This window comes from Phocoena sinus, chromosome 21 (genome assembly GCF_008692025.1).
Source record: "Phocoena sinus isolate mPhoSin1 chromosome 21, mPhoSin1.pri, whole genome shotgun sequence".
In the NCBI taxonomy this organism is placed as follows: Eukaryota; Metazoa; Chordata; class Mammalia; order Artiodactyla; family Phocoenidae; genus Phocoena; species Phocoena sinus.
The window spans coordinates 27,880,435-27,893,785 of record NC_045783.1 but is presented as its reverse complement, the minus strand read 5'-3'; the positions used below and the strand labels follow the sequence as shown (position 1 = coordinate 27,893,785).

General features: G+C 35.5%; 1 protein-coding gene and 1 non-coding gene across 2 annotated transcripts in view; both read right to left on the bottom strand.

The window, feature by feature from the left end:
- UNC5D (unc-5 netrin receptor D) overlaps positions 1-13,351 on the bottom strand; it is a 591,157-nt gene that overhangs the window by 365,545 nt on the left and 212,261 nt on the right. The gene's annotated exons all lie outside the window — the stretch shown is intronic.
- Positions 6,729-6,857, bottom strand: LOC116746918. Its single transcript, XR_004347920.1, has one exon. It is a non-coding gene; the product is annotated as a small nucleolar RNA SNORA18 (small nucleolar RNA).

Sequence of the window (13,351 nt, the reverse complement as noted above, 5' to 3'; positions counted from 1 at the left end):
ATCAGGAACAATATTAGGAATACCAAAATAGCACCCATTAATCAAGGAATATATACAAATTAATTTGTGATGCATGTTTTATGTGGCGGAGCTGTTTAGGGAAGATAAAAATTGGCAACAGCAAGTAACATTTGCATACCACCTCCACAAGCGTTAATATTCCTTGTCTTTAAACAGGACAAGAGTAGCCAAGGAAGGCTGTGGGGAGGAGGTGAGATTCAAAGGGCTTCTAAGTTCAGTGTGGTTCAAATTTAACAAAAGGCTTGAATGCATCATGAAGGTACCAACAGAAGCAGTCACTAGACTGTTTGTTTGCCTGGATGGCAGCTAAAAATTCCAAAAAAAAAACCCAACGGAGTGTACAAAAATCTTTAAGTTCCTCTTTTATTATTATTATTAATTTTCATAAAGCAGGCTTCATAAAAAGCTACCAAAAGTGAACGTATTTTCTGAGAGACATAGGCTGACAGAGTTTGGAAGAATGTACTTTCTAAGGGTGATTTATGTACCTGTGATGTGCTCCAAAGATGCACCAGGGACTTTAAAATGAGGTCAGCAACACACATTCAGAGGGCTTTTAGGATCTCAGATAAGCCCAGACGGCGGTGCTTAGTTTCTTACCTATCAAGAAACATTTCTCCAAGATGAAAGGATGGAGTGAGTTAGAGGCCTCTGGGGGTCTGTTGCTACTGGCTAGCAATACAGGTCACCGGAGTGACAGAGGTGAACTTGGGGACAACTGTGGTAAGAAAACAGTGAGAATGAGTGAGCAGGTTGGGGAAAGAGTACTCGATCTGCAAATACCTGCTTTGTGACCTTTACATCCTCGTATCATACAATTGGATCTATCTTCTTCCAACGGAAAATAATTGCCCTATCTCCTTTTATTTACCTTTAAAAGGTAAATTATGACAGCCTGAGAGATTTCTGACACTTTGACTTAGTGAGGAGTTCAGTACAGTTATAGATTTCTTTTTTCAGCATAGCAAAGTGTCCTAGGAAAAGATACTTGCCAGAGCTAGCAAATGACACCCTTCCTGGGAATGACAGGGATCTCAGATATACTTCTGTCCAACCACTCCTAGTTCAGGTAGCAAAAAACGAACCTGAGAATTTAGGAAGATGCTTTCCCATGGCCCCAAGAGACTTCTGCTAAAACAAGCAGCATTACGTCATGGACACAGGGTTCTAAACCAGGCATTGGTTCCTAAACTTACCCAATCAGTGAAACACTTGGAATGTGTTGATTTGGAAAGAAAAGCAAGAAATATTGATACTGTTCATTCATTTGTTTTGTCATCTATTGCCGCCCACTGGCAGGCAGGAAGCAGTAAACACCAAAGGGTGAAAACATCGATCTCAGGGAAGCTGCCAATTGAGAATATCCCAACCAAATTGGGTTCCCTGCAAATTAAGAAAAGGCTACCCTCGTGCTATTTTATTCACAGTGGCACCCAGTGGATCAGCTTGCAGAATGCAGCCACTGCACTGGGACACGATGACAATCACTATTTATTGAAAGCCTGCTGGAGAGCAGACGCTATTTTAAGTACTTTTCATGTCTTTCAAGCAATCTGTGAGGTAGGTATTATTATCTACATGACCCAAACTAGAAAGAGGTCTCAGATGGTTTAATTCACTTGCCCGTGGTCACTCAGCATGGCAAAATCAGTCCTTGCACCTGGGCTGACTCATTTACCTCTTCAGAGTTCCAGCCTCTGTCTCCTTTTCTCCCTAAATGGAGCTCTCTTTACCCCCAAATACAAGCTTAGCCCCACCTTCTCTAAAGCCAGACCTGACCTCAGAATTTCCCGATATCTGATTATAACCTCATGCCCTAATTCTGGTATATGTGCGTCTGTTAAATGTTCCCTACGCTTGGATAAACTGATAACCCAAATTCTCTATCTCTGATTCTCTACCTTGTACGTTCTTGATCATTAACTTACTAGAGTTTTAACCTGAACTTCAACCCTGTACTTTAAATCTTGCTACTTGATGAAGAATTTGCCAAAGGCAAATTATGCAAAAGCCAGAGTCAAAGCAAATCTCCCAGTAAAGGTGGTTTGTCTGTCTTATGTTAAATAGTCTTGGCAAAAAAAAATTTTTTTAAAGAAAACAAATATATATATATATACACACATACATATAGATTACTTGATAGCATATGTGAGTAAAAAGGCATTTAGGGTTCCCTATATATAAGGTCACTGTACATCTTTGCCTAGATAGCACAGGGAAAAATAATTAGTATTTTGTAATAACCTATAAGGGAAAAGAATCTGAAAAAGAATACCTGAATCACTGTGCTGTATACTGGAAACTAGCACAACATTGTAAATCAACTATACTTCAATTAAAAAAATAAAACAAAATATACCAAGAAAACATAAAGCTGAAGAAATGAGAAAAAAAGTACTGAAAAATAAAGTAAGGACTTAAAAGGAGCCAGATATAACTATAGTATCAAATAAGTTAACATATGATTCAGTATTCTGGCCTCTCCGTGAAAGAAAGATAATAAGTTTACAAACCAAGGATCCATAAGAAGATAAAAAAATCAACTGCTTGGAAGAAACCCAACTGTTCCTGATACTAAAGTGCAGAAAGCAGCAAACCATTTCTGCTTAAGGGAAATCATAAAAGGGGTACTGCAATCCCACGAACAAAGATCATGACAACATCTTTACAGCAGACTTGAAATTTTTCTACAGGTCTCTTTCTTATAGCATCTTTTGATATTGGCTAATGGCACCCTCCAAAGCATAATTCAGAAGGGAGGAAAGTGTGAGTGATTTTACAGGAAGCTAATAACATACCATTCAGGTATGCGAATGTTGGTTCAGTCTAATCCTGGGACAGATATTAGCACACTTAATGGTCTAGAGTATTTAATGGGTATTCATCAGGCAATCATCTATAAATGTTGTTCTATTTCCCTTAACACTGATAGATATTGGGAAGAATATCTGTTTGTCTATCTATTGCCAGAAAAGAACTTAGTTGATCATTTTACACAGATCAAAAGGATTACTTTTTTGTCCACTGCAGCTATATCTTACAGAAGTATCATCTATTTCTTCAATGCTGAAGAGGGAATGTAATACATTAACACATCAAGAAGCCACTGATAGTAGCAAAATGTGACAGTTTTCAAGGAAACACCTAACAGTCATGCCATATGTTTAGATTTTCATAATGCAAATGATATATCCAATATCCATCCTAAGACCACGAGGGCATGCTTTGTCACCAAGAATAACCAAGCATGAAAAGGAAATATTCTTAATGAAGTTCTGTTATAGTAACTGACAGTAGTAAATAGAACAATATTCAAGTATTGCTATTAAACATGTATTTTAAAATAGTTTCACTTGCAGCCACTATGGAAAACAGTATGGAGGTTCCTCAAAAAACTGAAAATAGAGCTACCATATGATCCAGCAATTCTACTCCTGTACATATATCTGGAGAAAACTCTAATTTGAAAAGATACATGCACCCCTGTGTTCATAGCAGCACTATTTACAATAGCCAAAACATGGAAACAACCTAAGTGAAGTGTCCATCTACAGATGAATGGATAAAGAAGACGTGGTGTGTGTGTGTGTGTGTGTGTGTGTGTGTGTGTGTGTGTGTGTGTGTGTTTATGTATTATTCAGCCATAAAAAATGAATAAAATAGTGCCATTTGCAGCAACATGCATGGACCTAGAGACGATCATACTAAGTGAAATAAATAAGACAAAGACAAATATCATATGCTATTACTTATATGTAGAATCTAAAATATGACACAAATCAACTTAATTAAAAACAGAAACAGACTCGAAGACATAGAAAACAAACTTGTGGTTACCAAAGGGGAAAGGACAGGGGGATAAATTCAGAGTTTGGGATTAGTAGATACAAACTACTATATATAAAATGGATAAACAACAAGTTCCTACTGTATAGCACAGGTAACTACATTCAATATCTTGTAGCAACCTAAATAGAAAAGAATATGAAAACGAATACATATTTAAATGAATAGCTTTGCTGTATATCAGAAACTAACACAACAGTGTAAATCAACTGTATTTCAAAAAATAAAAAAGTTTTACCAAAAGACTGTTAGTACTAATAAATGAATTCATTCAAATTGAAGGATACAAAAATTAATGCACAAAAATCTGTTGCATTTCTACACACTAACAACAAACTACCAGAAAGAGAAATTAAGGAAACAAACCCATATAAAATTTCACCAAAAAGAATAAAATACCTAGGAATAAATTTAACCAAGGAGGTAAAAGGCCTGCACACTGAAAACTTACACTGATGAAGGAAACTAAAGAAGACACAAATAAATAAAAATGTAGTCTGTGCTCATGGGCTGGAAGAATTAATTGTGTTAAAATGTCCATATCACCCAAAGCAATCCACAGATTTAATTCAATTCCTACCAAAATTCCAATAGCCTCTTTCATAGAAATATAATGAACAATCCTAAAGTTTGTATGGAACCACAAAATATCCCAATAGCCAAAGGAATCTTGAGAAAGAAGAACAAAGCTGGTGGCATCATGCACCCTAATTTCAAACTACATTACAAAGCTACAGTAATCAAAACAGTATGGTATCAGCATAAAAATCAGACATATAGATCAATGAAACAGAAAAGAGATTCCCCAAATAAAACAAACCCACACATCTGTGGCCAATTAATTTATGACAAAGGAAGCAAGGATGTACAATGAGGAAGGGATAGTCTCTTCAATAAAAGGTGCTGGGAAAACTGGACAGCCACATGCAAAATTATGAAAGTAGACTATCATATACCATGCACAAAAATTAAGGATTGAAGACTTGAATGTAGGATCCTTGACATTAGTCTTGGCAATGAGTTTTTGAATCTGACTCCAGAACCAAAGACAACAACAGCAAAAATAAACAAGTGGGACTACATCAGTCCAAAAAGCTTCTACACAGCAAAGGAAATAATAAAATGAAAAGGCAATCTCCTGAGTTGGAAAAACTATTTGCAAAATCATGTATCTGATAAAGGGTTAATACCCAAAAACATATAAAGAACTCAATACAGTGCAATAGCAAAAACAAACAAATGAACAAAAAAATCCAATTTTTAAAAAATGGGCAAAATATCTGAAGAGACATTTTACCAAAGAAGACATGTAGATGGGAAACAGGTACATGAAAAGATGCTCAACATCACTAGTCATCAGGGAAATGCAAATCAATATCACAATGAGATATCACCTCACACTTGTTAGAATGGCTACCATTGAAAAGACAAGAAATAACAAGTGTCGGCAAAGAAGTAAAAAAACAAAAGGGTACCTTTATGTACTGTTGGTGGGAATGTAAATTGGTGCGGCCACTATGGAAAACAGTACGAAGGTTCCTCAAGAAATTAAAAATAGAACTACCATATGATCCAGTAATTCCATTTCCGGGTGCATTTTTTCAATAGCCAAGGTATGGAAACAATCAAAGTGTCTGATGACGGATGAATGGATGTGAGATATACATATATATACCTTGAAGGCATTATACTAAGTGAAATAAGTCTGAAAGAGAAAGACAAATGCTGTATGATCTCAACTATATGTGGAATTAAACAACAGCAATGAAAACAACAGAAGGAACCCATACATACAGAGAACAGATTGGTGGTTGCCAGTGGTAGGAGACAGAGGATGGGAGAAATGGGTGAAAGGGGCCAAAAGGTACAAATTTCCAGTTATAAAATAATTAAGTCATGGGGATGCAATGTGCAGGATGGTGACTATAGTTAATAATACTATAGTGCATATCTGAAAGTTGCTAAGAGGGTAGATCTTAAAAGCACTCATTAGAAAAAAAAATATTTGTAACTATGTATGTTAACAAATGTTATCAAGACTTATTGTGATGATCACTTCACAGTATATACAAATATTGAATCATTATGTTGTACATCTGGAAATAATACAATGTTATATGTCAATTATACCTCAATAAAAAAAGAAAGGTTTGAAAATATGAGTACAGAACTCTATTTTTTAATACAGATTTATCAAAGAACCAGAAAGAAGTTCCAGGAAAAATATACATAATAATTGAAATGGAAAATCCAGTGGATGATTTATAATGGATTAGACACAGCTGAAGAGAAAATTAATGGACTAATAATTCTTTTTTTTTTAACTGATAAATGGTATTATTCCTTCCACAGAAAACATTAGAGAAACTCTGAGCCAAAAATGTATGCTGACTTTCTGCACGAAGTGTAAAGGTTGTTTTTTTTTTTAAATTATGTGTAACACAGACAAAATTATTTAAGTCAATAAATTTTTAAGGAATTTCACATGTTCTGATTCTTTCCACTGCCAATCACCTTAGTTCCTCCAAACTCATAACCTTCAAGACAAAATAGCCCTTTCAAAAAGAAGTTGTCATGTGAGTCAGCCCACAATTCTTTTAGTTAGGTTTCTTTGATCTCCAATGGAATATAGACACACTTCAAAATTCCCCACCTGTACCCTTCGGGATCCAATTTCCTCAAGCGATTTACTTTAGGACCATGTTTAGGGTCGGGAGATTGATCTGCCTGGTTCTGAATTTGACATCCTCTAAAAATGTATAAGATTTAAATCATATTCACTCCTAAGCCATCACACCCTAGAAGAGTACAGATCATTGGGATATGCCAATACCTAAGGTTTTTCATAGTTTACTTGGCAGCTCTGTCTTGTACTTCTTTCCCACAGATCTAACAGGTAGTTCCATGAGTAAAGGAAAGTACGCAGTTACTCTGAGGCATTTCCAACAATGTAGGTTTACAGAAAAAGCCCCATCAGGATAGACCTCGACAAGATAATTCTTAAGAAACAATCCAATAGGAAGCCCTGACAAAGATATGGAAAACAAGCTAAGGTTAAAAGACATGAAAGATAGTGTGTGAAGGTCTAACATATAAAACTTGGAGTTCCAGAAGGAGATGATTGTAGAAATAAAGGGGCAGAGGGACCCTTCAAACAAATAATGGCTGGCATTTTCCAAGAATTGCTAAAAGACACCAAAACTCAGTTCTAAGAAGCACAATAAATTTCAAATAAGACAGGGCTTCCCGGGTGGCGCAGTGGTTAAGAGTCCGCCTGCCGATGCAGGGGACGCGGGTTCGTGCCCCGGTCCGGGAAGATCCCACATGCTGCGGGGCGGCTGGGCTCCTGAGCCATGGCCGCTGAGCCTGCGTGTCCGGAGCCTGTGCTCCGCAACAGGAGAGGCCACAACGGTGAGAGGCCCGCGTACCGCAAAAAAAACCAAAAAACCATATTACCCTTAATGGTGCTCTGGATAATGTTTATATTCACCATAGATTTAAACATCTTCAAACATTTGAAACTTTATTTATATATTTAATATTATGAATACTTTAATAGCGTTACAGATAGACCTTACTGAGCACTTAAATTACTGTTAACATCAAATATATTTAAATTATAATGTGAAGAAATAAAACATTTATATATTAAGCACTCTGATAATGTTTACAAGCTTACTAAAACTCAATTTAAAATCATGGTTCTCAAATGTAAAATAGCTAGCTAGTGAGAAGCAGCTGCATAGCACACGGAGATCAGCTCAGTGCTTTGTGACCACCTATAGGGGTGGGATGGGGAGGGTGGGAGGGAGACACAAGAGGGAAGAGATATGCGGGTGTGTGTATATGTATAGCTGATTCACTTTGTTATAATGCAGAAGCTAACACACCACTGTAGAGCAATTACACTCCAATAAATAAATTATTAGTCATAAAAAAATCATGGTTCTAAATTAATTATTAAAATTAAAATTTTGAATAATTAAGTTAGAATTAAAGTCACAGGCTAATCTATTTTTTATAATAATCCAAATGTTAAATATTGTACGTACAGTTTTTTACAAATCCTTTTTTATATAAATATTAATACAATGAGATAAATACCTCTTTTACTTCATGATAAAACTTTCTAAGCATTTGACAAATGCTTACTCCCAAGGAAATAATTATTTCAGTCCCCACAATGTAACCTTGGAGTTGACTTCCCAGTGTTCTACAGCTCTCAAAATGACCAGAAATTCAAGCTAAGAGGCTGACTGCACTGTTGACACCCTCAGAGGAACTCTGAACACTTTATACTTTCCACGTCTATGACTTTATAACCCCAAAGAGGCAAGTTCCAACACCTGAAATTCAAGTTTTACAGTATCTCCCCACTCACAGCTGTCTTAGATATATCATTTGATTGGATTTTAAATTTATTTGGCCCTTAAGACATATTTTCACTTTATCTTCAAAAAAGTTTGTTTCCCCTTGTACAGATTTTTTTTTTTTTACTGTTTCATAGGCTTAGAAACATTATAATGACACATTCAGTTGTATTATGGTCATCACACATGGATCTCACACAACACACAACTGTGTTGTCACAATTTCCAAGGCCATTCTTCCTAAGTCATTTTAAGGCAATTTATTTTTCCAGTTTTCCCCAGAAATGCATGAAAGAATGACTAAAACTTAAGAGTAAAGTCAGAAAATACGTTTTTACTACTGCAAAGTTATACCATTGCCACTCCTCTTATTCCTGAAGTGAAATGTAATCCTTACTGTCTGTATTAGTATCTGGATCATATTTAATTGTTAATGAGTTTTTTTTTAATTTATCTGTTTATCATGTTTAAGATATCCAAAACAAAATTAAGGATCTGCCAAATGGTTGATCGTATATAAAATAAAGATAAAATGATCTGGAGATGCCCCCATAAAATCAAGTAAAAAGCATTTTTTGACCCAAATTACTGAACCTCCTTCAAAAAATAATACTCCACAGTCTTTCCAGTTTTAAAGGCCATTGACATTTTTAAAAATAAGTTTAGCACTAGCTAATGTAAAAGAATAATGAAGGGTACTGAAAGACCGAACAAAAACCACACACACACGTGAACACACACATGTGCATGCACACACACACACACAACTTGAAGAGACCAAGGGCTGATTCCCATCCTTTCATTAATAATTGACAGCATCATTGCTCTTGGCCTATCATTTGCCAGAGAAAATATTTTAACTCTGTAACATAAATTATAGGTTTTATTTGTTGGAAATTGATCTAGTAAAGAACTTTTATGACAGTTCTCAGGTACCTAACTTGCTTTCGAATTTTGGTATATCATTAAAAATACATGGTTCCTAATGAATGGGTATATGAGCCACTTCTAAGTTAAATGTGGCACTGTAGTAGATAATTACTACAATGAGGTGCCACCTCACACTGGTTAGAACGGCCATCATCAAAAAATCTACAAACAATAAATGCTGGAGAGGGTATGGAGAAAAGAGAACCCTCCTACACTGTTGGTGGGAATGTAAATTGGTACAGCCATCATGGAGAACAGTATGGAGGTTCCTTAAAAAAACTAAAAACAGAGCTACCACATGATCCAGCAATCTTACTCCTGGGCATATATCTGGAGAAAACCATAATCTGAAAAAAATACATGTACCCCAATGTTCATTGCAGCACTATTTACAATAGCCAGGACATGGAAGAAACCTAAATGTCCATCGACGGAAGAATGGATAAACAAGATGGGGTATATATATATACAATGGAGTATATATGGCTATATACTAAGTCATAAAAAATAATGAAATAATGCCATTTGCAGCAACATGGATGGACCTAGAGACAGTCATACTGAGTGAAGTTAAGTCAGACAGAGAAAGACAAATATCATATGATATGGCTTATATGTGGAATCTAAAAATATGGTACAAATGAACCTATTTACAAAATAGAAATAGAATCCCAGGTGTAGAAAACAAACTTATAGTTACCAAGGGGGTAAGGGATAAATTGGGAGATTGGGATTGACATACACACACTACTATATCTAAAATAGATAACTAATAAGAACCTATAGTATAGCACAGGGAAGTCTACTCAATACTCTGTAGTGACCTATATGGAAATAGAATCTAAAAAAGAGTGGATATATGTGTATGTATAACTGATTCACTTTGCTGTACGCCTGAAACTAATACAACATTGTAACTCAACTATACTCCAATAAAAATTAATTTAAAAAAATACATGGTTCCTAATAAATGGTATATGAGTCATTTCTAAGTTAGATAATCACCCAAGATTTACAGCAGGAGAATCACAATTATGCAAGGGGTGGGGGGCAGGGGGAATTGAAGAGGAGGAAGGAAAATGATAATTTTATTTCTGGGAAACACTTCCTTCTCAAAAAAACCAAAATTATCTAAAAAAGCTAAAAGCAACTGTTCTATATTTTCATTTACGAAGTTAAGAGGTGATATTGTTACACAGCTATTACTTAAAATTAAAACAATTTTAAAACTGTTCCCTTTAATTTTCCACATTTCCCCTGCCCCCAGTAAAGGTATTTTCATTTTGGAACAATTCTAAGGCAACAATTGATGGCTTTTAAAATCAAAATTGAACCACTGATCCTTATTAGAACTTGCTACATTTTCACTAAAATGTTCTTAAATTTATTTCTATATTTCAGTATTATGAGTCAGCTAATATACAAAAATCCGTATGAAATTGTTTAGATTTAACTTACTATAAAATCCTAAAATTTCATAACAGTCATTATTAAGCTTTGCAATAAAAGTTAAAATTCTTCCTTTCTCAAGTCAGGTAGTAGATTTTGGTGTTTTATCCAGAGACGTATTTTAAATCCTTAATGAAAAAAAAAAAAAAAAATGCTAGTTTAAGGGCTTCCCTGGTGGCTCGGTGGTTGAGAGTCCGCCTGCCGATGCAGGGGACACGGGTTTGTGCCCCGGTCCAGGAAGATCCCATGTGCCGCGGAGCAGCTGGGCCCGTGAGCCATGGCCGCTGAGCCTGCGCGTCTGGGGCCTGTGCTCCGCAACGGGAGAGGCCACAACAGTGAGAGGCCCGCGTACCGCAAAAGAAAAAAAAAAAAAAAAAGCTACTTTAAAAGGTAAATTATCTTCTAAATAAAGTGAGAATAATAGAATATACTGCAAACAAAACAGATTAGAAAAAATAACCTGTTAAATAAAATTTAACTGATAAAGTTTCACTGATATAAATTAGAATATAGGGTGATTGTCAGTGAAAATGGTTCTCTTCATTAACATGAACCCAAGAATGATTTTATATTACAATATAAACAGTTTTAGGATTTTCTTTATTCTTATGGCATCTGAATACTGATGGTTTATAAACCAATTAAATTTCTATTCATATCCTATGCTAATAAAATACACAACTATTATTTTTCTTTCTGGAATTATTTTGTTTTTAGTACAATAAGTAGAAATCCGGAGGGAAACAAAATTAGAATATACAAAATTCTCCTAATAGGAATTAGCATCTTTAGAGGAGCCTCATATTAAATCTGGCACCACTGCCTTTAGGACACTTGAAATAATAAACTCAGCATATGTGCCCCGTTACACAACTATTTTTTAACACTAGTCTTTCACAACAAGAGTTGAGTAAACTTTTATGATTATATTTTTGTTGAGAGGGATTGATAGAATTTACACATTTAACCATGTATAAACTACTATTTCCTTCTTTAGGAGTTAATTGGTGAGTTTTTCTTCTTGTATATCATTCACATCATAAACCAAGAAAGAAATTTTAGCAAATCCATATGGAAAATATATATAATTTAAGGCTCTATGTTATATCCTTAACAAATGGACTAAGAATATATATTCTTATATATATTCTTTTATATATATATAAAAATATATACATTTTGAGATGAAAGAGGAGATTCCAAGCTACCTGTGAATATTACTGACCAAGTGGAACAATCTCATCTCTAGCCCTCATCACTACATTAGATTATCCATCCTACAATTTGCTTATTGCTCTTTTTAGAGAAATTTGACATACCAGTAGAAATTTATCATCCAAATCTTCATGTGAAAAAGACAGTCAATGAAGATAAGTTTCAGCTTTCAGACTTAGCCTTGGAAATCAAGTAAGTCAATTCAATTACTCAAGAGTTTATGTGCCTCATATGTGCCAACACTATTGATTGTCAAGGATATAATAATGTATAAGACATGGACACTGACCTCCAGAAATCTCACAAGTAATTTGTGAATATCCTTTCTGTTTGTGTGTTTGTTTATTTGACTACAAACTCACTATTTACGTGTGCAACCAAGTGAAACATTCTTTATTAGAGTCGTGAGAAATTAATTGTTCCTGGCACTAGACAAAGCTGCCTTGGCCTTGAAAGTGATTGCAGATCAAAAGTACTTAGGCAGGACAGCCAACTATTTGGCAAATTAAATTAAGAAATTGGGAACCTTTACTCTCATGTAAATATGAAAAATACACAAAATGTGGTTTCAATGCAAGTGAGATGAGAGATGGCTTGTTATTTAACTGACAAGTGACCCATTTTCCCACGTCTTTCCATCATCAGACAATTTTTCCTTGCTTTTCTACTACCAAGCAGACAACGTTAATTTCATAGAATTATGCACCAATCTCAGGATGCTGTAACCCAAGGGATTCTAGTTAGAATTAAAGTATTCCGTATAAAGGGTAGTATAGCAAAAAGGGACTGGGACTTTTCAGCACCTGGGACAGTACCATAGGGCCAGAGAGGAAATATTTCATAAGAGAATGAAAATGAGAAATCTTCCAGTGGATTGTTTCCCAAATTTTTCTGAAATGCTGAACTGTGACATAATAATATATTATTTTTTCAAAACTGGGAGAATTAACTGTTTTGGGGAGGGATAATAATAATAGACGTCTTCCTGTATGTCTGATCCTATTTTAAACATTTTACATGGCTAAACTTGTTTACTCCTCCCAACAATACTATGATGTAGGTTGGCATTACTTTCCCTATTTTATAGAGAAGGGTACTGAAATTAAATGACTTGCCCAAGATCACACACCTGGTACACCGCAGATCCAGGATTCCAAGCCAGATATCCTAACTCCAGAACCTATGCTCTTTTTTTTTTTTTGCGGTACGCGGGTCTCTCACTGTTGTGGCCTCTCCTGTTGCGGAGCACAGGCTCCGGACGCGCAGGCTCAGCGGCCATGGCTCACGGGCCCAGCCGCTCCGCGGCATGTGGGATCTTCCTGGACCGGGGCACAAACCCACGTCCCCTGCATCAGCAGACGGACTCTCAACCACTGCGCCACCAGGGAAGCCCCAGAACCTATGCTCTTAATCATTCCTCTGTGACATAATAAGGAAGACAGTTTAAGTTACAATCAATATGTTTTTAAATATTTTATCATAAAGTTCCTTTTAATACTCTATGTATTTAAAGTTAATCG